Source organism: Neomonachus schauinslandi, chromosome 15 (genome assembly GCF_002201575.2).
Source record: "Neomonachus schauinslandi chromosome 15, ASM220157v2, whole genome shotgun sequence".
Classification (NCBI taxonomy): Eukaryota; Metazoa; Chordata; class Mammalia; order Carnivora; family Phocidae; genus Neomonachus; species Neomonachus schauinslandi.
In genome coordinates this window covers 15,316,327-15,342,201 of record NC_058417.1, presented here as the reverse complement: position 1 = coordinate 15,342,201, position 25,875 = coordinate 15,316,327, and the positions used below count along the sequence as shown (strand labels likewise).

The 25,875-nt window shown below is 48.7% G+C and overlaps 1 protein-coding gene across 1 annotated transcript in view; it reads left to right on the top strand.

Annotated features, from left to right (window-relative positions):
- Nucleotides 1–10,880: 10,880 nt before the first annotated feature.
- The window catches only part of RPH3AL (rabphilin 3A like (without C2 domains)), a 140,731-nt gene continuing 125,736 nt past the window's right edge, over nt 10,881–25,875 (top strand). The window contains 1 exon segment of the mRNA XM_044921811.1: nt 10,881–10,921. The gene's annotated coding sequence lies outside the window, so the exon portion shown is untranslated.

Genomic DNA, 25,875 nt, shown 5'->3' with positions numbered 1-25,875 from the left:
GTAATCTCTACATCCAAAGTGGGGCTGAAACTCATGACCAAGATCTTGATCATGATCAAGAATTGCATATCTACTGACTGAGCCAGCCCCAGAAACATTTCTTTTTTTTAAGATTTTATTTATTTATTTGACAAAGAGAGACACAGCAAGAGAAGACACACAAGCAGGGGGAGTGGGAGAGGGAGACATGTGTGTACATAACTTATTTATTTTGTTTTTAGAGAGGGAAATAGGGGAGGGGCAGAGGAAGAGAGAATCTTAAGCAGGCTCCACACCCAGCAAGGAGCAAATACGGGGCTAGATCGTACGACCCTGAGCTGAAACCAAGAGTCGGATGCTTAACCAACTGAGCCACCCAGGTACCCCCATTTATGTATATTTTATATTATTCCTTATACTTTTTGGTATGTCTAAAATATATTTTTTTAAGTTTTTATTTTTATTCATTTACTTGAGTAATCTCTACACCCAACATGGGGCTTGAACTCACAACCCTGAGATCAAGAGTCACATGACCTTCCAACTAAGCCAGCCAGGTGCCCGTCTAAAATGTTTTCTAAGCAATTCAAAACTTCACACAACTCCAGCCTGTACATTTCCTTAGGATCCTATTATCTGCTAAACTGTGTCACCTCCATTCCCATGTTGAAATCCTAACCCCCAGTACTTCAGACTGTGACTGTATTTAGAGATAGGATCTTTAAAGCAGTAATAAATGAAAATGAGGATATTAGAGTGGGCCCTAGTTTATTGTGACTGATATCATTATAATTAGGATACAACTTACACAGAGGGACAACCATATGAGGACACATCAAGAAGAGGGCTGTCTACAAGCCAAGGAAAGAGGCCTCGGAAGAAACCACTCCTGTCAGCACCCTGATCTTGGACTTCTACCCTCAATAAATGTGGGAAATAAATTTCTGTTGTTTAACCCCCTGCAGTCCGCGGTACTTTGTTGTGACAGCCTGAGTAGACTCATCCGGATTTTTGTCTTCCACCTTCTCCCACACCCCACCCCCGACCCCCTTCATCCCCCTTCCCCATAGACCACAGCTTTACCTCTCCACTTCCTATGCTCCACCTTATACCAGGCTCACTGAGTGACTTCCTGGTATGTTCAGCCACCAGAGCAGACAAATACGGCACAGAAAAGAGTGGGATCTGCCATTGACTGAAAGACTGATCCTCCCATCTCCTGGTTTTAGCATTTTAAGTACTCTCTGTACCCAAAGTGGGGCTTGAACTCACGACCCTGTGATCAAGAGTCACACACTTTACTGACTGAGCCAGCCAGGGGCCCCTTGTTTTTAGCATTTAAAAAAACTCATCTTCAGACCTGAACCCAGACCCTGTAAGAGCTGGGGTCCCAGAGGGAGAAACTGGCAGGGGAAATGCCAGAAGCGTGGAAAACTGTTTGGGCTGACCCGAGGCCTGGGGTGGGGGGAGCCACCCAGCTACCCACCTGCCGCACCCCGGCTGGCTGCGTCCTGTGCTGGTTACTTGGAGGGGCTCTGGAACCAGACTGCTGGGATTTCAATCCTAGCTCTGTTATTTATTTGCTGTGTGACCTGGGGCAATACTTAACCTCTCTGTTTCTCGGTTTCTCATCTTTTGAAGAGTTACCATAATGAGTACTTACATCCTAGAGTTGCAGAGAGGATTACATGAGTTTTTGAAAAACCTTTAACCCAGTCCCTCATGCCTGTGAGATAGGGAAACCTGCTTTTTGCTCCTTTTCCTGCTTCTGTTCTTGCTAGGACCTGCACCCTCACTTTTACACATGCCTCAGAATGCAAATAGTGTATGTCCTGCTCATAAGGGACAAGGAGTTAGTGATTTCCTTAGGGTGGATAACATCTAAGGAAGGACCAGGTGCCAATGACAGGAAGAAGCTATCATATGCATATTCCAGACCACCAACACTAGACATCTGGACCCCAGGTCCCCTCGGCTCTAAGGAATAACACCTGGGCCCTCATCTTCGCTCTGACCAGTTCCTTGATGCCCGAGAGGACAGGTACACCAGGCCACCATGCTTTTTAGTAAAAACCCCCAGGCCCCAAACAAAGATGAGACCCCCTTCTTTCCTTTGGGTCTCCCACACACCTGCATTCTCTCTACACCTTCAATAAACTCTGTGTTTACCTCCTGCTGGCTCGCATTTGATTTCTATCCTGTGCACAGCCAGGGACCCTCTTGGCTGGTCCTGTGGGACACCCTCCGGGTGCCCAGAGCCGGCCTGTCGGCATCACGTGTATAATGTTGTATTTTGTTTCGTCCTGCTTTGCTTTAAATTTCATGAAAGAGGACTCTGGCTGCCCCCATTCTGACTTCAAACTTTCTAGTTGGGTTCTTCTTGCTTTCTGGTCTCCTTGCTCAGGTGGAAGACCCTGCGGGCAAAGCATCCCCTGAAGAGAGCCAAAACTACCCCCTCAAGCACTAAGGACGGCCCTGAGCCAGCAAGGCCCCCTGCCCGTGACTGACTCTAAGACAGTGATAGATTTGACCTTGACTGCCTACCTGCACTTGCCCGCCCACTTTGCCCCACATTTTCCTTACGTAAACCTGGAAGTATTTTCGGCACTCTGGAGACAGTATTTGAGACATTAGTCCCTTGTTTGCCCCGTGTTGGCCTCAGGAAGTAACTTCCTTTCTGGTTTTGCTACCACTCTGTCGTTGGTGGTGCGTCGCTGAACCTGGTCTGTTTGAGACCCCAGCATGCCGGCTGCATTCAGAGCGATATTTATTTCTTGAGACAAAATGGCCTGGGTGCAGTATCAGTAATGACATTCTCAACTCCTGCCTGACCCTGGGAGATGACATTTATTCCTTGAAAACACAACTTTCAGGACGATTGAAGCAATTTGTGGAAGCCAATGAAATGATGCTTGTCAGGGCCATACCTCCGGCCCCAGCACCAAGAGTGTTTTCCTCAAGATTTTGCCCTACAATCGTAGTGACCCAGTGAATATTTCAGCCTGGCCCAGAGACAGGGGCCTTGGATGTTCCTGGGTATTTCCCTTCCTGTGCCTGGGAGCATTGCAATGACACCTGTCATCCACTGGGCAGCCCTGATCGAACAGCCCCCACCGGGACCTTGGCCTCCTGCAAGTCCCGCCATAGCCTGGGTGTCTGGAAGCCCGGAGGAGGGGCTCTGCTGGTGGAACCCAGGGAGGTGGGACTAGGGGGCTGACGAGGGCTGAAGGGACTCCACTCCCCCATCAGCGGCAGAAATGGGGGAGCCGAGGTGTTTTCAGGGTTGTCCTTGGCACCAAGCAGGTTGTGTGTTGGAATGGAGAAGAGCCAGCCCTAGAGACGGCTTGCGTTGGAACCCTGGGCCAGCCACGTATTAGCTCTGTGACCTTGGGGAAGTAGGCTCAGCTTTTCCAAGCCCTGGTTCCCGTGCCTGTGAGATGGGGACTCTAACAGTACCTATGAGCTAATGCACAGAAAGTACTTACACTGGGCCTGGGTGCTCCATGAGTGTAATGATCTGTGACCCGGGCCTGGGCCACTGTTGGCTGCCTCTTCATGTTCCAAGTCCCAGGAGGTTGGGACCCACCCGCTTACGGTTCTGTTTGCATAGCCCCTTCCCCACACTGTGTGCAACTACGTGCTGGGGCCCTTCTGTGGACTGTGGTTTCCTTTAGAACGTTAATTGATTGTATCTACACTTTGGGCCCAAGGCTGTTTCCAGAACTCAAGAGATGGAAGTTTCTGTATTAGTTGTTGTTGACTAGCGCTGCCATCTCTGTAGGAAGCCTGTTGCCTCTCTAGGGCCTCCCTGACCGAGCGCGCGGAGATCCTTTTGTGTGACCAGATCCAGGCCTTATCGGCTGACAGCGGGTCAGTTGACCTCATGCTTGCCTTTGTGAGCTGCGGTTTAACTCTGAGTCACAAAGCCTGTCGATCTGAGGTGGCAGGGGGCCCCAGGCTCCATCTCACCCAGAAAATTCCTGGGAGGTGTTACAGAAACACAAAGTTGGTTATTAGTTAATGGCGGTAAAGACAGATTTTATTCAATACTACAGCGATACGGGAAAGAGACTTCTTTAGTATAGAACTGAATTCGGTGCTGTTCTGTGTGGAGGGGAGTTGGCCTTTTGAAGGGAGGATGAGGGGGTAGGGATGGGGAGCACGTGGGGGCTTGAGCAGTCAAGAAAGTGAAAAATTACCAACGGTGGGTGAGGGGTCAATGTCAAGGGGATTGGGCCACTAATCTGGCACTAACTGGCACTTACCCAGTTAGGCTCCTATCATCCTGCAGAGACTGAGACACAGGGGCTCTGTCTTTCCTTCCTTCCTGATGATTATATTTTAAAGGAATGGCTCCCAGGTCCTTGAGGAAGTCAGTCCTGGGTTCTAGGAAGTACATGTACCTCTCAAAGGGACAGAGAAAGGATATACACACACAACTGGAAGTCTTCTTCAGCCAAACACCCACAGTAATAGTCTCTTGCCCAAGAAACTCCGGCCTCATCATGCATTCCCCAGGCAGCATGATCCGACATAAACCGTTTCCATGCTATTATGGAACTCTTCTGGGCACTGCCATCCTCAGGAGAGTACCTGTCTGACCTCATCCAAGACATCCCGCAGACTTCAGGCTTCAAGATCGTTCTGTGTCCTTTAGTTATGGGGCGGTTTCAGTAAATGTCAGATAGCAAGCTAGTCAATGCCCTTCAAAAGGAAATTCTCTAGTCTGAAGTCCCCGGAGACTGTGGGGATCACTCACAGGCTTTTGCCAGAAGCCCCAGTCTATACCCTACATAGGTCTATGACACAGAGAATTTGTCCCTATCAGCACTCCAGCTTCTTTTTTTTTTTTTTTTAAAGATTTTATTTATTTATTTGACAGAGAGAGACACAGCGAAAGAGGGAACGCAAGCAGGGGAAGTGGGAGAAGGAGAGGCAGGCTTCCCGTGGAGCGGGGAGCCCGATGCGGGGCTCGATCCCAGGACCCTGGATCATGACCTGAGCCGAAGGCAGACGCTTAACGACTGAGCCACCCAGGTGTCCCAGCACTCCAGCTTCTATTCGACACTTTGTGGCCTCAGACAGGCTTACGTGTTCCCATTTAGCATGCCCAATTAATATTGCTTAAGGGTGGATTTACATTCCTTTTTAAAATTTTTTATTTATTTATTTTAAAGAGAGCGAGCGAGTGTGAGGGGTGGTTGGCAGAGGGAGAGGGAGAGAGAGCTGTAAGCAGACTCTGTGCTGGGTGCTGAGCCCTACATGGGGCTCGATCTCACGACCCTGAAATCACGACCTGAGCTGAAACCAAGAGTCAGACGCTTAACGGACTGTGCCACCCAGATTCACATCCCTTCTATTTTACAATCCCAGGTAGGGGGAACATTCCCTAGTCAGACACAACGTCCATCTGTTGCTGGGTAGACTGGGGAGACATCCAGGTTCTGAGGCGACTGCCGATCTCAGCCCCCGGACGTCCCCGGAGAGTCTTACTCTCGTCGCGAGAAAAGAATTCAAGGACGGGCCAGACAGTGTTTGAGCACCACAGGTGAAGAGCGAGAGAGGGCATTCCGGAGAGGTGAGGGAGCACGAGCCCAGGGAGAGCTGTGCCAGGGGTCTGGGTCTCTATCTTTTATTGACGGTCCTTCACGAAGGTGTGGACTATTTCTTACTTGGGGAGGGGATTTCTGTGGGAGCAGGGTTTTGCGATTTCTCCTTCTCACTTGGTCAGAGTCTCAGGCCTTTGTCTGGGGCCGGTCCAGTTTGATCTGGCTTCTTGTGGCCTCGGATGTGGAATGCTGTCAGGGCAGGTTGCTAACTTCCCTGGGAGCGGGCCTCCAGGCCCCCAGGCATCCTGTTAAAGCCTGCCTAGCTGCCTGCTCTAACACATCCTCATCGTCAATAATCAGGCAAATAGATGTAACTGGTTCACATAAAGCCTGTTCAAACATTCCAACTACAAACTTTTGCCTTAGTTCCAATTCTACAAACCCTTACATTCCTAACTGTGGCCTCCATTAGGACTCCATCAACAGGCTTTGGTTTTACAATACTAGGTAGAAGAAGTGTTCCCTGGCCAGATATAATATTCATTCCCATAAACCCTTCACATCAAGGAGACACAACTGCTTTACATAAAAGCCTGTTTAAACATTCTCACTTTCGGGGCGCCCGGGTGGCTCAGTTGGTTAAGCGACTGCCTTTGGCTCAGGTCATGATCCTGGAGTCCCTGGATCGAGTCCCGCATCGGGCTCAGCGAGGAGCCTGCTTCTCCCTCTAACCCTCCCCCCTCTCATGTACTCTCTCTCTCTCTCATTCTCGCTCTCTCAAATAAATAAATAAATCTTAAAAAAAAAAATTCTCACTTTCATAATCTTACCAACACTCATGTTTTTATGTTCTCCATCTATTTGCACCTTTGTTTTAACCCCATCAGTGTTTGCTTCATTCAACCATTTCTTAATACCCATCTAAAGATTTCCACTCTGCTGGGTGAGTCCCATGACTTTTCCTCTTTGTTTTGCTTTTAATCAATATTTGCTTTATTACCCTTCTTTTTTTTTTCTTTTAAGATTTTATTAATTTATCTGATGGGGAGAGAGAGAGAGAAAGAGAGAGAGCCAGACAGCACAAGCAGGGGGAACAGCAGAGGGAGAAAGAGAAGCAGGCTCCCCGCAGAGCAGGGAGCCCGACGTGGGGCTCGATCCCAGGACCCCAGGGTCATGACCTGAGCCGAAGGCAGACACTTAACCGACTGAGCCACCCAGGCACCCCTCACCTTATTTCTAAATAACCATTTAAAAATTTCCACCATACTTAAACCACTGTCTAGGCTTTGCCTTTCCCCCGTCTCTCATTAATTCACCTAATGTTTTTACTAGCATCAGTAAGACCCATGAGGGGAAGCTGAGGCAGCAAATTTGATAAGGCTTCCAGAATTGTCCCTCAGTTTTACAGCGGTAAGGTTATATGGGGTGCCCATGTAAAAGGCACCCCACTAACCCTGGCATTTATCATGATCTGAGTAATGGGCATATACAGTAGTGAATATCCGGGTCATCAGAAAGCATCCTCCGTGCCTTGCTGCTTTGTTGGGGTTGCTCTACATAGAGGGGCACAGACTGTCCCCTTCTCAGGGTAAACAGACCTCACAGTGGCTTTTATCGAGTCCCCCAGGCTGGCTGTTCCCTTGGGAAGAAGCCGCTTTGTGTCCGGGTTATGTATCTAGTAGTCTGTGCGTGTTCCCTAGTGACCTGTGGGTCCTGCATCCACCAAGCGTGCTCTTCCACTAGGCAGTGTTCAAAACCAGGGACACAGCTCCCAAATTTGTTACTTTCATAATCCATTCTAGTAAAGGTTTCTCGGGCAGCTGATGATACCGATCTACAAGATGTAACCACTCCTTCACACTATACCCCCTGGTTTCAGTAGTTTCTTGGTTTTGCCCTCCCCCCTACATTGACTACCTTCTCGGGGACCAGAGAGGTCTTAGAAGTACTTTCTGTTGTCGCGGCATACTTTTTCCCTTGGTGGGGGGCTTCGAGGCTAGTAACCAAAACTTAGACCCAAATCTGAGCTTAGTCTAGCATCAAAGTCCAACCCAGAACTCGCTTTTAATTTCATTTGAGCTATTACCGATAATAACCGAAGGACTGAGTATTTTGCCTTTTTCTTACTGGTTTGCATTTCCTTATACATCCTGTGAGCCAACTCCCTGGGAGTTGGATTTACCTCTAAATTCCACTGGTAACATTTACCTTTAGTAACTGAGCACAACCGCCGCTCCAGACCATCCGGGACCACCTAGGAGTCCACAGTTCCTCACTCTCACCTTCTGATTCTTTTTCCTCCCAAAGCACACCGTTTTCACGAGCCAGGGCCATTCCAGCCAATCCCACTTTTCTGACATCGACTGAAGGAAAATTTTGCTTTGTTCCCTTTTAGACATATAACACTCCTGGCACCAGATGCATGGGTTTTTCCACACCAAGCAAGCCTTCAATTCTCGGCAGACGCCAGCTGAGCGTTTTACAATTTAATTCAGTTCTGACACTAATTGCCCAGAAGTAGCACAGACTTCACAAATTAAGGGCTCAATCCCACAACACCTCCCCCACCCCCACTTCCATTCAGATGCCAGTCACAGGTCCAGGCCTCCCATGCTTCAAACTGATTGGTTATAAATTGGCGGGGGAGGAGGGGGGTATCACCAATTTATTACAAAGGATTTATTAAAGGATACACAGGAACAAGATGCAGGGATGCATAGGGCAAGGTATGTGGGAAGGGGTGCAGAGCTTCCGTGCTGTCTCTGGGGCGTCACCTACCCAGCCCGTCCATGTGTTCACCAAGCCGGAAACTCTCCAAACCTGTCAGGATTTTTGTGGAGGCCTCCTTCTGTCAGCATGATGGGTAAAATCCTTGGCCGTTGACCATTAAGTCAAGTCTCCAGCCCCTTTCCCTCTCTGCTCCCCGGAGGCGGGGCTGAAAGTTCCAACCCTTTAAGCACAGTTTAGTCCCCCTGGCAACTGGCTCATCCATCCCTTGGGCAATCCTTAAGGGTTTTCCAAAAGTCACTCATTAATACAGGCTCAGGTGTGCTTGAAAGGGGGTTGTTATGAATAAGAAAAGATGCTCCTCTCACTTGATCACTCTAGGGCTGTTTCAGGAGCCTGGGGCAAAACCTAAATTTTATAACAGAAGATGGCCCTATTGTTCTTTTTTTTTTTTTTTTTTAAAGGGTTGAACTTTTTTTTTAAAGATTTTATTTATTTATTTGAGAGAGAGAATGAGATAGAGAGTATGAGAGGGGGGAGGGTCAGAGAGAGAGGCAGACTCCCTGCCGAGCAGGGAGCCCGACGTGGGACTCGATCCCGGGACTCCAGGATCATGACCCGAGCCGAAGGCAGTCGCTTAACCAACTGAGCCACCCAGGCGCCCGGCCCTATTGTTCTTATCACCTAGGAAATAAGAAGGATTTTAGGAGCTCTGGTCAGGAGTTAGGAAGAAGACCAAAATATGTATTTCTTGTTCTATCACAATATCACAGGGGGGAAGAGACAAGTTTGCCATACAGAAGAATTCCAAATAAATTATGTAGCTACTCCACCCTAAAGAAGGAGGAACATAAGACCCCACTTTGGAGTGAAGAAATCTGACGAACACTACCTCAGCCAGGTGATCAAGGCCAACAGTCAACGGTGATAAATTATGGCAACAGTTGTGAACTCTTGAATGAGATGTGAGGAAAATGGCTCCTACCTCTATTGTCTTTCTCCCCAAACCCCTAGCCCCACTGTGACTGTGGAAAAACATCAGACAAATCCCAGTAGTGGGGCATCTTCCAACATACCTGACAAGTACGTGTAGGCTTGAAATGAAAGCAGGCTCCGTCCCTAATTTAAGGCACTGATTCTTTCGAAGCTCCCTGCCTTGGGCCTCACCCTTGGCTGTTGAGCACTCTTGAAACTCAACACTTCTTTGAGTTGTCCACCAAAATCTACTCACACAAAAGTGTTAGGTATAAATCTTCTCCAGGTGGTCAGCAGTCCAAAGAGAAACGAGGTCCCCCCGGAGATGGTAAGCGCTCTGTCACAAGCCATTGCAAGCAGAAGGAGAACAACTCCTGGAGGGTGGTTTTGGGGCGGGAAGCTGGGGTAGAGCCTGTAGGATCCCTGCAGCTTTGACATTTTAGGGTTAGTGAGGTGATGGTGGTGAAAATGATGTTAATAACTCCCTCTGACTGAGCTTTTATTTTTATTTTTTAAAGATTTTATTTATTTATTTGAGAGAGAGCAAGCATGGGGGGTGCAGAGAACGAAGCAGACTCCCCGTTGAGTGGGGAGCCCAATAGGGTGGGAGGGAGGCTCGATCCCAGGACCCTGAGACCATGACCTGAGCCTAAGACAGACACTCGGCCAGCTGAGCCATTCAGGCACCCCTGAGCTTTTACAATGAGCCAGGTCTTGGGTCATTCAATCCTCACAATAGGACTATTATGTCTATTTTGCATATAAAGAAACTGAGACTTCGCCACTAGCTACCATGGTGATTTAGATTTAAATTAAGTAAAATTCAATGAAATTTAAGAATCCATCTCCTATGACTACTCGCTAGTGGACCGCCCAGCAATATGACATTTCTGTAATTGCGGGAAGCCTGCTGGACAGTGCTAGTTTAGAGACGTTTGCTCCCATGGCCAAGATCACATCTCCCATGGGGAAGATCCAGATCCCAAATGGAGGTGTCCCCCCGTACTGGAGGGGGCTGCTGTGTGTTGGAAACCAGGACTCTCAGATTTGGTGATCACTCAACTACCGGTTTCTGGTGTTCTCTCAGGGAATTATTTCATAAAATTGTTTTGGGGTAGAGTGGAGGGTTGAAGGGCTTTAGCATGGCCACTTCCACCCCGAGGCTCAGAGTGAAGGAAAATGGAGAACATTGCAGATGTTCTTGAAATGGTGAAGCCAAGACACCAGGCTGATGAAAGCTTTAGCTTTTTGTCGCTGTTTCCTCTAGTCACTGTAGCGTTGCCTCCATTTGTCCCACCATCAATGGAGGGTTCGTTCATTCAACAAACTGATGTTGAGCTCCAGCGGGTGCCGCGTTCTGTTTCAGGCCCCAGAACCCATACCTGCCTTCCCTTTGCGTCCTGGGGTTGTTAGAATGGGTCATTTTTGGCTCTGGGGACTTGAAGCTGCTTATGGAAAAGAGGGATGTTTGGAATCCAGTAACAAGAAGGGGCCATTGCGAGGGCTGCGGCGCGGAGGGGCCCTCGCCTACCAGGGGCCCTTAGGCCCGGCTCTCCCGCGCGCGGCCACAGGTCCCGGGGCGGCGAGGGGCGGGGCGGGGCGGGGCGGGCGCACGGGTACCTGCGGCGGCCGGCAGAGGGCAGCCAGGGAGCGCGCCCGGCGGCAGGGCCGACCGCCCCCCCAAAGCCCAGGTGAGTGTGGCCAAAGTGGGGCCACCCCCTCGTCCGCGGCCCAGTCTCGGAGGGCCGGGGGGGGGGGGGGGGCCTCTGGCTCCCGGGGGGGTGGGGGGCGCCGGGGGGGGCCGCGGAGCGGCGGGCGGGACCAGGGACCCGGGAACTCTCGGCTCACGCGCGGGGGCGAGTCCCGGGGGCCGGCGGGGCGCTCCTGGCCCTGGCGTCGCGCTCCCCTCCCCGCCGCGCCCGCCGCCCGCCCCTCCCGGAGCCTGGGCTGGACCCGAGCGGCCGCGGGCAGCGCCCCCCGGAACGGCGTGCGCCCCGGGTCTGGCCTGCTGGCGGCCGGGGGCCCTCGGGGGAGCGCGTGGTGCGCCCGTAGCCTGGGCGCCGCCGGGGCGAGGCGGGGGCGGCCGGGTGGGGGAGGGGAGTGGGCGGCGAGAGGGCGGGCGGGCGAGCGCGGCTGCAGACGCCAGGCGGCGCTGGGGTGAGCGAGGCCCGCGAGCCGGTCAACAAGTGCCGTGTTTACCGAGCGCCGGTCGCCAGCTGCCCGCCGGGGCGCGCACGTGCGGCGAGAGGGACCCCGGTGTGGCCGAGCCGCGGCCCGTCTGCGCTCCACTTGCCCTCCGTGAGGATCCCACACTCCGGGTGATTGGCTTGGGGCGCCGTGCTGGGCCCGGGCCCGGGACGTTTGGGCTCTCGCCCCTGGGTAGGTGGTCGGGAGCGGGACGTTGGGGCCCAGGAGCGTGTGAGTGCGGGATGCGGGTATTTCTCACTGGGCAGACGGGCTTCCTCTGCCTCACCCTGCCCACCTCTTTCAGTCTGAGAATCCTGCCCTGGGTTTGTTTTCTAGCGCTCGGGAAACCCACTCCTAGCCATCAGGCCCACCTGTTTTTCCCGGGCAGAAGACTTGAAGGAAGTGTTGAAATCCATCCGGGGTGCCTAGCAGTGCCCATGACACTTGCGCTTTTGGGGCTGAAGCCCCCTTTCTTGGGCTTCGGCAAGGGCTCTGCTGGGAGGTCTGAGACTTCTGTCTCCTTCCTGGCTGCTGGGAAGGCTGAGGACCTGATTTTCCCATCTGGGTGGTCTGTTACCGCCCCCCCCCCCCCCCCAATTCCTTACCCCGAACGTCATTCTAGGGAGAGGTGTGATGCAGAAGGTGGAAACCTAGCCTCAGATCAGGGCCAGAGGGATTCTGGTGAATGATCAGGTTCCACCTGTGCTGCTCCAGGGGAATCTTTGATCTTCCCAGCTGCTGGGGGCTGGGGAATCAGGGGTGGCCCTGGGCACCCTGGTAAGAGCACTGGCAGAGCCAGGGCTGCGGTCCAGTCTCTGCCCCTTCCCTTCCCTCCACCTTGAACGAATGTGCCCTTACCGGGGTCTCCATGCCCCCTCCTGCCTGTGACATCCACTTGCCCTCCCCATCTCTTGGGGGGGGGAATCATGCATCAGAGGCCTAAGCTTCATTTCCTCTTCTCTCACTGTCACATTTTCCAGACAAGTGCTCTGCACCTGCTGCCTGCCTCCCCTTTTAATCCTCCGCAGCCTGGCGCAGCCTGGCCCCACCACCCCTCTGCTGAAACTGCTTTCCTGAAAGTCATCTTGTTTCCAAACACTGCTCTTTTGCTGGCCTCGTCCTTCTGCCTGGGGAGCGGACGCCTGTGTGCGTGTGTCTTCTCTGCAGCCTTCTTCGATGTGATTTCTGGGGCACCCCGCTCTCCTGGTTTGGCTCTTCTCCATTGTTCTTTCTCTTTGGACCCCTCTTCCCCCCTCAGAGGGATTTTTTTTTAATAATGAAGTAATATTTTCTTTTTTTTTTTTTTTACGATTTTATTTATTTGACAGAGAGAGAGAGCACAAGTAGATAGAGCAGCAGGCAGAGGGAGAGGGAGAAGTAGGCTCTCTGCTGAGCAGGGAGCCCGATGCCGGGCTCGATCCCAGGACCCTGAGATCGTGACCTGAACCGAAGGCAGACACTTAACTGACTGAACCACCCAGGCGCCCCTAGCGGGATGTGTTTTGAGATGCTGTGTTTAGCTTTGCAGGGGCTTTCTTCAGGAGCCCTTCAGGGCAGCCCCCCTCTCTGGCTTCTAGCGTCAGTCCCGGCCCCCTGGATGCCCGAGTGACACCCCAACCAAACGTCCGAATCTGGCCTCCTCCTCCGAGGCAGATGCTCTCACTTGCTCCTCAGCAGTGGGGTTCCCTCCTCGGTTATACTCCCTTTTCCCTGAAGTGTCTCTACCTCTCGCCACCCCTCTGTGAACTACTACTGCAGGCCTCGAACATCTCAGGCAGGGCTCCGAGACCCTTCCGCTGGTCTGGTGCCAGCATCCCGTCCAGCCTCTGCGGTCCATCTATCAGGTCACCGGTAGACTGATGGTCCCTGACTCCTGCTTTTGCCCAGTGGCTGACCCTCCTCCCCTGAGCAATCTTCAGAGGCTCCGCATTCCTCCCACACAAAGCCGAGCTCTTCCACCCCCGAGTTGAAGGCTCCTCATTCATGGGGCCTCACTCTCCCAAACCAATTTCCAGGCCTGCAGCTTCTTCCCTCCCTACCGCAGTCAGCCCCCTTGCCCTTACCCTCTGGGTTCACGCTCGGTCGCTGTTGCCCTGGGAAAGCTTTGTGACCTTTCTGGCTGCACTCGGGGCCCTTTTCTTGGCTTTCCCTCTTCATCATGCCCTGGTGCAGCTGTCTGCTGCTGATCTCTGGCCCTTTGGGCCCTTGAAGCGTGTTCCCCTTCTGGATCCCCAGGACCCGGGCCCCCTGCAAGCACTCAAGAAAGGAGTTCCCACTCCGAGACATCCGCGAATACCTCCCTGTTAGCCTTCAGAGTCTGGCTGAAACTGCACCTCTGGCCTAGACTCTTCCAGTCTTCTGGATCCCCATCCGTCTACACTCCTGCTGGGTTATTAATGGATTCATTCCCGTGTGTGCCACCCAATTGAATACTGTGTTCTCTGCCTTCAGCCTCTGGTTGTGAGAGATGCTTTTCCGGCCCTTAACGGTAGCAGCTATTTATTGAGTGGTCATTAGGAGCGGGGCAGGGTGCTGATCTTTCCAGGCACTCCCTTGTGTATGTGTGATCCTCCCGATGCCCAGAGGGATGACTGCTGCAATTATTGTCTCGTCCTGCCCATGAGGACACCAAGCCAGAGAGCTTGAGGGACTTGCCTCCATCACACAGCTTGTGAGCGGGCCGGGCACAGGTTGGAACTCCAGTCCGCCTGACTACCAAGATGTTTTCAGTGCTAGGATTTGCTGTTCAGGGAAGCGTGTGCTTCAGCCCAAGGAGTGTTATGTGTCCTCTTGGCACCTGGCCCAGGTGCAGGGGCTGGGCCGGTGGCTTGGTCAGCTGGTTGCTTTGGGACTCCAGGGAGAGACTGTAACAGAACAGATGGTTAATGGTGGGGCAAGTGACTCAGGGAGGCTGTGACATCTGCCCTGAGGCCTTAGAAACAGGGCGTGTGTGTGTGTGTGTGTGTGTGTGTGTGTGTGTGTGTGTCTTAAGTAAAAGCTGTGGTACAGAGAACCCTGCAGGGCCCTCAGGTAGTTCGGGTCATGTCTGTCCCTTAAGGCACTTTTACCTGCTTTTTTTTTGGTCAAGAAAATCAATCCCAGCTCCCCCCCCAACTGAACCTCCTTCATCGAAAGAAGTTTCCTAGTCCTTCCTTCCCTCTGCAGGTCACTGTCATATGAAAATGAGTTCCTGCTGTGAAATATGGTTGCCATGGCAACCACTAGCGTGAGGCCCCGGGTCTCTTGCTCCTAGGTCTCTGTACCGTAAGCTTCCAGGGGCTTTTTTCCATCTCTGTCGCCTAAAAACACAACATACTACACTTCACTCTCCTTTCGCATACACATTAGAAAATGTCGTGGTTTTTTTCTTTTTTCAGACAGTGGTTTCTGGGCACTGTTGGTGCCCCAGCAGCCTGTGACTGGGCTGCTGATACGTGCCATTAATAATGCCTCTAGAACGGTGCCCCCGGTTTAGGCCATATTTTGAGTGAAGGCCATTGCACGGTGTCCAGTGTCCTCGACGACGGGAGAGGCGGAGGGAGAGAGTGGTTTGGTGCGGTGGGGAGGGCTTTTTGGTGCCACTCTGCTTCCCTGGCAGGGGGCGAGATTGTCCTCACTTGCTGCCTCCTTCTGCGTTAGAGCCTTGCTCGGCTCTCCTGGGGGAGGGGGGGCCGAGCAGGTGCCTCAGGGTGCTGAGAAAGGTGCCTTTAGCAGTGGGCATAGCTCCTGACGTGGATTGAGCGCTTAACGACGTGCAGACGCTGTTCCCTTACTTAATCCTCAACCGAGGGAAATGCAAAGTACTATTATTATCCCCATTTTATAGGTAAGGAAATTGATGTGTAGAGAAGTGAAGCACTTGCCCGAGGACACACAGCAATGGTCCTAGGCAGTGTCGCCCCTGTGGCCAGTGCCCTTTACTTGGTGTAGCCCATGGAAGGACTGTTTAAAGAACGAAAGTGTGAATTGGAGAGGTAGGGCAGGTTGGCTTTCTCGAGATTGAGGCTTAAAGTGGCGGTCTTCAACTTTTTATTTATTTATTTTTTCAGTTTGCCATTTTAAAAAAAAGATTTTATTTATTCATTAGAGAGAGAGCACGAGTAAGGGGGTAGAGGCAGAGGGAGAAGCAGACTCTCCGCTGAGTCGGGAGCCTGACCTGGGGCTCGATCCCAGGACCCGGAGATTACGACCTGAGCGGAAGGCAGATCCCAACCATCTGAGCCACCCAGGCGTCCCTTCAGTTTACCACTTTTTATGTCTTAAGGGCAAAAGGCTGTGGTGAAAATGCATGTACTTGAATGTTATAGCAGCACTATTTGTAATCGCCAAAACACTGGAAATCACCCAATGGCAGTAGAATGGACAGATACGTTGGGAGGAATACACACGATAGAAATACTCTACTACAGCGAGGATGGACCACTTACAGGCACATGGAACCACATGGATGGATCACACAAACCATATGATTGAGTTTCTTTAGCTATTCCACCACCAATGAATGTTCAGACTGTACAGTTTTTCACGACTCCAAACTGCCACAAAGACTGTCCCAGAACTTTCCACCTGTGCACACGTGCTGAGGTTTCCTTAGAGCAGATCCCGAGAAACAGAATCCCTGTGTCATAGGGCAGATGCATTTTTTATGTTAACAAATTGATGTCCGTGTGACATTCCTTTCTAAGCCTCAGATCCCATGGCTTTATCAGTCTGATCCCTGTGAAATTGCCTCTGGTCGGTTCTGGCCCAGCAGTTTGGTCTCCCTGGCCTATTTTGTGCCCTGGCTTCATTCCATGGCTCTTACCACCCAGCAGTGAGATGGGCTGCCCCGCTCACTTCCAAGCACAGGCCAAACACCTGGTACCATATGATTCCATTTATATAAAGTGCAAAAAAGGCAAAACAAATATAAGGTGTTGGAAGTCAGTGTAGTAGGTTCCTGGAGGCATGAGGAAGGCTCCTGGGAGGCTGGTAATGTTTGTTCTTTTTATCTGGGTGTTGGTCACATATTCATATTGTCAAAATTCACCAATTTTGGTATGTGTACTTCTCTGTATGTGTGTCATACTTCAGGATTTAGCAGTGGGACACCTGGGTGGCTCCTTGGGTTGAGTATCTGCCTTCGGCTCAGGTCATGATCCCAGGGTCCTGGGATTGAGTCCCGCATCGGGCTCCTTGCTCAGAGGGGAGCCTGCTTCTCCCACTCCCTTGGCCTCTCCCACTGCTTGTGCACTTGCTCTCTCTGACAAATAAATAAAATCTTAAAAAAAAAAAGATTTAGCAAAACCAGAATAAAGGCAGCAGTGACCCTAGACCCAAGACATGAATACAGACACGCCATACCTTTGACTTCACTCTACCTGGAACCTTGGACTTCTAGTGACAATTGGGAGGTGACATGAGGGTGGGCACCCAGGTTCTGGGGGGACAGCTCTGGGGATGTGGAAGCAGGGCCAGATCGGCTCTGGTTTCCTCCTGTCCCCCTCCACTCTGCTGGGGTTGGGGAGCACTTGCTAAGCTAGGATGTGGCTGGTGGGGATCGGCCAAGTCAGCGGCCCTTTTCTTGCGGCTGTGATGCCGGGGGGCAATTGAGGTATTGTGTATTCCTTATCTGTTGGTTGTGGGGTGTCAGGTGGGCCTGGAGAGATTGCAGAATCCGGCTGGTGCTATAGCCCTCAGCACAGACATCCTCAACCCTCTGACAGCCACGAGCTGCTTGTAAGACATCAGCCTTTTAAGGACTGCGCCGGCCTGTAAAGTGAGCGGCATTCACTGGGAGAGCATCTCCTTTCCTATGGAGTTACATGCTGCTAAAAATACCAGAGCACCTTATGTAAGACCACAGTTACGCAGTTAGCACCTTACGTAAAAGCACTTAGTATACCATGGCAGTTCATCAGCTGGGGGCTGCAGCGATGGTTGTGGGCATCCTTACGAAGTTATGGGGTGTTTGCCTGGTGAGGATGGTGAGTGATGGTCACTATCCAGCCCTACTGCGCTCATGCCACAACGTGCTGGTGCTTTTCATCTTTGGATCTGGCCATTCGAGCGGTTGAGTTGATGTCGGGGGTTTATAAAGTTGCCTCTTGCTTGGCCCCCACCCCCTTCTCATTCACCAATGATACATCCTCTGATTCCGAGAAATGCTGCATCTTGGATCCATCCAAGAGTCCCCTCACTGAGTAGCCAGCACCGGGGGGCCGTTTGGCCTGTGCTTGGAAGTGAGCGGGGCAGCCCATCTCACTGCTGGGTGGTAAGAGCCATGGAACGAAGCCAGGGCACAAAATAGGCCAGGGAGACCAAACTGCTGGGCCAGAACCGACCAGAGGCAATTTCACAGGGATCAGACTGATAAAGCCATGGGATCTGAGGCTTAGAAAGGAATGTCACACGGACATCAATTTGTTAACATAAAAAATGCATCTGCCCTATGACACAGGGATTCTGTTTCTCGGGATCTGCTCTAAGGAAACCTCAGCACATGTGCACAGGTGGAAAGTTCTGGGACAGTCTTTGTGGCAGTTTGGAGTCGTGAAAAACTGTACAGTCTGAACATTCATTGGTGGTGGAATAGTTAAAGAAACTAAGATGGTCATACCCAGGAATACTATGCAGCTTTGAAAAAGAATTAGAGGTGCCTGGGTGGTTCAGTTGGTTAAGCGTCTTCTTTTGGCTCAGGTCGTGATCCCAGGGTCCTGGGATCCAGCCCTGCGCTGGGCTCCCTGCTCAACGGGGAGTCTGCTTCTCCCTCTCCCTCTGCCTCTCCCCCTGCTTGTGCTCTCTCTGTCAAATAAATAAAATCTTTTTTTTTTTTTAATTTAAGTCACTAAGGACAGTTTTTAAAAGTGTTTAAAATTTTTTTCTAAAGATGTTATTTATTTGACACAGAGAGAGATCAGAAGTAGGCAGAGAGGCAGGCAGAGGGAGAGGGAGACTCTTAGCCACCTAGGCACCCCTAAAACCTTTTTTATTTTTTTATTTTTTATTTTTTTTCCTAAAACCTTTTTAAAAAAAAAGAAAAAGAATTGGTTAGATCTTCATATAACAATATAGATGAAGGGTACCTGGGTGGCTTAGTTGGTTAAACATCCAGCTCTTGATTTCAGCTAAGGTCATGATCTTTTAGGGTTGTGAGATCAAGCCCCAAGTTAGGCTCCATGCTGGGCATGGGGCCTGCTTAAGATTCTCTCTCTCTCCCTCTCCCCTGCCCCCCCAAAACAAAACAAAATAAATATATATAAAACAATATAGATAAATCTCTAAGATTGTAGGGAGAAGAAAGCAAGTTTCAAAGTGATAAATATATTATGATGCTATTTGTAGAAATATATACACGTAGTCATTTATACTTTATATGAGGACACATATATGTAACACACATCTATATGTAAAAGCATATAAAACAGTCTAGAAAAATACATTCCAAACTTATAATAGATGTTATCTCCAGGGGAGGGAGAAGAGGACCAGAATTGTACGTGCGTGGGGGTGGGGATGATTAAAAGGAAATTTATCCTTCTCTGTGATATTTAAAATTTTTTAAATTACAATTAAATTGATTAATTTATATACATCAAATAATTCACCCATTTTATTTATTTTAAAGGTTTTGTTTATTTGACACAGAGAGACACAGCGAGAGAGGGAACACAAGCAGGGGGAGTGGGAGAGGGAGAAGCAGGCTTCCCACTGAGCAGGGAGCCCGATGCGGGGCTTGATCCCAGGACCCTGGGATCATGACCTGAGCCGAAGGCAGACGCTTAACGACTGAGCCACCCAGGCACCCCAGTTCACTCTTTTTAAGTATATAATCTCTTTAAATCCGTAAAAGGAAAAGTACTTATATAATTAAAGATTAATACTAGTCTAACCCCCTTTGTGATAGAAGAAGACTTTTTTCAATGTGTCTCTGAGCACTGATGGACAGTGACGTGCTCACAGTGTAGTGCTTTGCATTTAAGGGCAGCCTGCGTAGGTAGAAATTCTACCTTTTTTTGAACTGAGATCTGCCTCTTTGTTGTTCTACTTCTGAGTCTTTCCCTTTGGAACCGTCTCAAATTAGTTTTCTTCCTTTTTCCGTGGGCTAGGATTTTCACTGGTGCAAGATCCCTGTCATGCCCGCCTCCTGTGGGGAGAAATACTTGCCTCTTAAAGGGGTTCCCTGTAGAGTCTGTAGGGTCATATGAATCACGCATTCCAGATCCCAAACTGTGCTGGGCACCTGGCTCGAAGCCATCCTCCTAAAGTTTTGCAGAACAGGACCCTCTGCCCCTGATGTTGCTTGACCACAACATAACACTTCTTCAAAATAATGGTCTTTTGAATTATAAAAATAACTCACATTCCCTGTGGAAATTTAGAAAATACACAAAAACACAAGAAAATAAAAGCCATTGATTCTCAACCCCTAGAGATAACTGTTGTTTAATGTTTAAAAATTGAGATCATTCTATATAAATGGTTTTATAACCAACATGTTTGCTTATACATAAGAAAGATGACTGACATATATGTAACACATTTTTTCTTAGTTCACGGTTTTTTAATGATTATTTTTATGTTTATTTTTTTTTAAAGATTTATTTGCGAGAGCATGCACATGCACACGCATGTGTACAAGAAGGGGGAGGGGCAGAGGGAGAGAATCTCAAGCAGACTCCCCACTGAGCATGGAGCTGACAAGGGGCTTGGTCCCACAACCAGAGATCCTGACCTGATCCAAAATCAAGAGTCAGACGCTTCACTGACTGAGCCACCCAGGCGCCCCTATTTTTTATTTTTTTAGAGATTTTATTTTTAAGTAATCTCTACACCCAACGTGGGGCTCGAACTCACAACCTTGAGATCAAGTATCTCATGTTCCACTGACTGAGCCAGCCAGGCGCCCCTATTATTATTATTACTTTTAAACATAGAGAAGTTTCTGTGTGGTGTTGTGGACTGAATGTTTTGTGTTTTCCCAAAATTCATATGTTGATACCCTAACCTCCAATGTGATGGTATTTGGAGATGGGTGTTCAGGAGGTAATCAGGATTACATGAGGCATGAGGGTGGGGCCCTCATGATGGGATTAGTGTCCTGATAAGAAGAGAGACCAGCTGGTCCTCCCTCCCTCCTTCCCTCTGTTCTCTCCCTCTCTCTCTGGTCTGCATGCACAGAGGAAAGGCCAAGGGAGCACACAGAAGTCAGGCCCCCGTCTGCCCCCCAAGGAGGAGAGCCCACACCAGGAACCAAGTTAACCAGCACTTTGATCTTGAACTTCAGCTTCCAGAACTGTGAGAAATAAATGTTGTTCAGTTGCCCAGTCTCCAGGGTATTTGTGAAGTCAGCCTGAGCTGACTGATAGATGTGGCTAAGGCCATGCATGAGTCCTTTCATTTTATGATTTCCTCCTTTGCTTTTGGGTTTGAAAGGTCTTCCCCACCCCAAGGTCAGATAAATATTCACCTGTATTTCTTCAGGTTCTTTATTTGGTGCCCACTTTTTCATTAACTGCTCTAATCCAATCGAAACTTAATTTGGTTTATGATGTGAGATAAGACCCTGATTTTCTTTCCAAATTGTCGACCAGTTCTTTCCATTTAATTTCTTTTCCCACCAGCTATATTTTAAATTTAAAGTGATTTTTTGAATAGATGTTACAGTCATGTTGTTCAAAATTCAAACGATATAATTGTACACCTGAAACTAATATAACACGTATGTCAACTAGTTGGGATTAAAATAAAAACTTAAAAAAAACCCCACAAAATTCAAAAGATACAAAAGACAATGAGATTCTCCCTCCTCCCTTATCCCTTAGATTCCCAGTCCCAGAACCACTGTTAACTAGTAACCGTGTGTTACTAGGTTATAGGTTTTGGACATTAGGTATCCTTCCCTCTTCTCTGGACAGACTTTATTTTTTTTAAAGATTTTATTTATTTATTTGACACAGAGATATAGAGAGAGCACAAGTAGGCAGAGAGGCAGGCAGAGGGAGAAGGAGAAGCAGACTCTCCAGTGAGCAGGGAGCCCCACGCGGGGCTTGATCCCAGGACTCTGGGATCATGACCTGAGCCGAAGGCAGCTGCTTAACCGACTGAGCCACCCAGGCGCCCCTGGACAGACTTTAAATGTTAGCTTTATTCTAGTGTACAAACATACTAACTTCCAGGCTTTCTGTTTCTGTTTCTTTCATTATCTGTCTCTTCTTCCTGTACGATTACATTTTTAAAAATATATTTTAACACCTGGAAGTGCAGGTTCTTTCTTGAAATTTCCTTGGTTATGCTTGCCTATTTATTTATTCGTCTATATGAACTTTATAATTCTTTCATTGTTTTTCTACAAATATCATTAGAATCAAATTTGGGATTATATTAAACTTATAAAATAGTAACTATTGGCTTTTCCTATCTAGAAATATGGTCCTGTATTTATTTATGTGTTCTTTCCAGTCATCTCTTCTTTTATACTATGCAGTAAAGTTTCATAGATTTCTTTATGTTGCCAGGTGTTTTACTTTTTTTGTTACTAGGGAATAGGACCTTTTTTTTTTTTTTTTAAAGATTTTATTATTTATTTGTCAGAGAGCGAGCACAAGCAGGGGGAGCGGCAGAGGGAGAGGGAGAAGCAGGCTCCCCACTGAGCAGGGATCCCAGTGTGGGACTCAATCCCAGGACCCTGGGATCGTGACCTGAGCCGAAGGCAGACGCTTAACCAACTGAGCCACGCAAGTGTCCTGGGATCTTTTTTTTTTAAACATTTATTTTCAACTGGATATGTTGGAATATAAGAAGTTACTGACTTAAAAAATTATTGTGAAATGTATATATACAAGAGCATATAAAACATACATGTACAGTTTAAAGGAGAATAATAAAACAGACATCTGCCTAGCCAGCTTAAGAAATAGAGCACTGCTAGCCCTTTAGAATTGCTTTCATACCTCTCCTTAAATGGATCTCCCTCTCTCCTCACCCCTAGGGGACGTACTAACCTGGATTTTGTTGTAATTATTAACCTGTCCTTTATAGCTTCACCATACAGGCTTATGTCCTTAAACAATACATTATTGGATTTTTGTATGCTTTTGAGGTTTTACCAATGGACTCACGCTGGATTCGTTTTTATTTTTTTTAAAGATTTTATTTATTTATTTGAGAGAGAGAATGAGATAGAGCATGAGAGGGGGGAGGGTCAGAGGGAGAAGCAGACCCCCCGCTGAGCAGGGAGCCCGATGTGGGACTCGATCCCGGGACTCCAGGATCATGACCTGAGCCGAAGGCAGTCGCTTAACCAACTGAGCCACCCAGGCGCCCTGGATTCGTTTTTAAATTGATACATGTGTGTACCTGTTGTTGAGATTCATCTTGTTGTTGCATGTAGCTGGTACCCAATTTATTTATCCCTGCCACTTGTTGATGGGCATTTGGGTTGTTTCTGCTTTTCTTTACTATCACCAACATCCTTTCTATGTGTAAGTTTCTCTAGGATGTGTACTTGGGAGTAGCTTACAAGGTCATAGGCCATGTGCTCCTTCACCTCCTGTTCTCCGAATTCTGAAGCAACGTGTAGTCCCTGCAGACCTGGACCAGAGTGTTGGTTACTCTGCATCATCACCAGTACCATTCACTCTTTTTGTTTTTGTCAGTCTGGTGAGTGTGAACTGATATCTTACTGTGGTTTAAATTGGCATTTCGAGGGGCACCTGGCTGGCTCAGTTGGTGGAGCGTGTTACTCTTGATCTTGGGGTTGTGAGTTTGAGCGCCACGTTGGGTTTAGAGATTACTTTTAAAAAAGATAAAATCTTAGGGTGCCTGGGTGGCTCATTCGGTTAAGCATCAGACTCTTGATTTCAGCTCAGGTCATGATCTCAAGGTGGTGAGATCAAGCCTGGAATTGGGCTCTACACTGGGCATGGAACCTGCTTGAGACTCTCTCCCCCTCTCCATCTGCCCCTAACCACTCCCTCCACTCGTGCTTTCTCGCTCTCTCAAAATAATAATAATAAAATCTTTTTAAAAATTGGCATTTTGATGATTACTGCTAACACGGAACACATTTACGAGCTATTTGTGTTTCCTCATTTATGCACCTGTACTTTTCTTTATCTATTTCTTTCCTATTGGACTTTTTTCCTCTTCCCTTACCCCACTCCAGGTGGTGCCCCTATTAGGTTATTACTGAATCAAAAAAAAAAAAGATTATTAATGATTCATAAGTGATCTTCCCACATTCACATTCTGGTACTAATTCTTTGTTTATTTATTTATTTTAAAAGATTTTATTTATTTATTTGACAGAGAGAGACATAGTGAGAGCAGGAACACAAGCAGGGGGAGTGGGAGAGGGAGAAGCAGGCTTCCCGCAGAGCAGGGAGCCCGACGTGGGGCTCGATCCCAGGACCCTGGGATCATGACCTGAGCCGAAGGCAGACGCTTAACGACTGAGCCACCCAGGCGCCCCTAATTCTTTGTTTATTATGTGTTATAAACACTTCTCTCAGTTTGTGGCTGGCTTTTTCACGATCTTAATAGCATCTTTTCTTTTTAAAATATATTTTATTTCTGGGGTGCCTGGGTGGCTCAGTCATTAAGCGTCTGCCTTCGGCTCAGGTCGTGATCCCAGGGTCCTGGGATCGAGCCCCGCATCGGGCTCCCTGCTCGGCGGGAAGCCTGCTTCTCCCTCTCCCACTCCCCCTGCTTGTGTTCCCTCTCTCGCTGTGTCTCTCTCTGTCAAATAAAGAAAATCTTTAAAAAAATAAAATAAAATATATTTTATTTTTATTTATTTTTTTAAATCTTTTTTTTGAGAGGGAGGTAGGGGGAGGTGGCAAGGGAGAAGGAGAGAGAGAATCTTAAGCAGGCTCCACTCCCAGCGTGGAGCCCAGCATGGGGCTCGATCTCATGACCCTTGAGATCACGACTTGAGCCGAATCAAGAGTTGGACGCTTAACCGACGGAGCCACCCAGACACCCCAATAGCATCTTTTTTTTTTTTTTTTTTTAAAGATTTTATTTATTTATTTGAGAGAGAGAGAATGAGAGACAGAGAGCATGAGAGGGAGGAGGGTCAGAGGGAGAAGCAGACTCCCTGCCGAGCAGGGAGCCCGATGCGGGACTCGATCCCGGGACTCCAGGATCATGACCTGAGCTGAAGGCAGTCGCTTAACCAACTGAGCCACCCAGGCGCCCCCCAATAGCATCTTTTGATGAACAGAACAGTCAGAGCTTAAGTCAGCAAGCTTATCGTTAACTAAAGTTCAGTATTTGTTTATGTTTCCTTTCTTTTGTGGTAAAATGTACATACCAAATAAGTGCATACACCCATGCAACCCAAACCCGTGTCAAGATAGAGAACATGACCATTACCCCAGAAAGTTCCCGCATCCCTCTTCCCAGGCAATTTCTACACCACCACTCCCCCAGAATCAACCACTATTTGGATTTGTTTCCACCATGGACCAGTTTGCCTGTGCTAGAACTTCGTATGAATGGAATCATACAGTATGTACTCTTTTGTCAAAGGCTTCCTTCTCTCACTTGACGTGATGTTTTGATACTTACCCTTGGTGTATCAGTAGCTGCTTCCTTTTTATTGCTGTCATGTTCTGTTGTATGAATATGTACGATTTACTTACCCATTTGCCTATCAGTAGACCCCTGGGCTGTTTTTAGTTTTTGGCTATTGTCAGCGGAGTGGCCCTGAGTCTTCTTGTTGACATATGTGTTCACGTCTCTTATATATATTATTTCTCTTACATGTTTTACTTCCGTTAAGAGTGGAATTGCTGGGTCATAGATTAGGCCTAACTTTTTTTTTTTTTTTTAAAGCATAAGATCCATTCAGAAAACTACTCACATCCTAAGTACACTGCTTGGATAATTTTTGAAAGTGTACGCCACCATGTAACCATCACCCAGGTCGAGAAGTGGGATCTTGGCCCACGCTGGGCCAGTCAGCTGGGCTGCCATTCTGGGATCTGACACTTGTGCTGAGGGAAGCAATTAGGGAGAGGATCGTAGAGCTACTTACTCCACAGAGGAGCCGAAGAGACTTTGAGGCCCGGTCTCTTGTAGCTACTAGAGTTCCTGTTTTTTTTCCACATCAGCACCTTCAGCCTTGCCATCGATTCTGAGCTATGAGGTATCCCTGCAGCGAATTCCTTTGTGCTCATGTCAGCCAGACCGGGCTTCTGTTGCTTGCGGCCACATTACTGATGAATACAGCACACCCAACCACTACCCCCCAGATTTTAGTGGATTGCGCCTCTCATCTTGCTAGAACTGTCTTAGCAGTAGAATCTGCCTTTAACCAATCCCTGAATTTTTATATGACCCCATTTGAACCCTTGGATTCCTGGGCTGATCAGGTGAGCTCTCAAACAGGTAGTCACTTTACCGCTAATTGAAAAGTTGGTGGCAAGGCTACTTCAAACATTTGGGCTTGGCGAATTGTGCTTTTTTTTTTTTT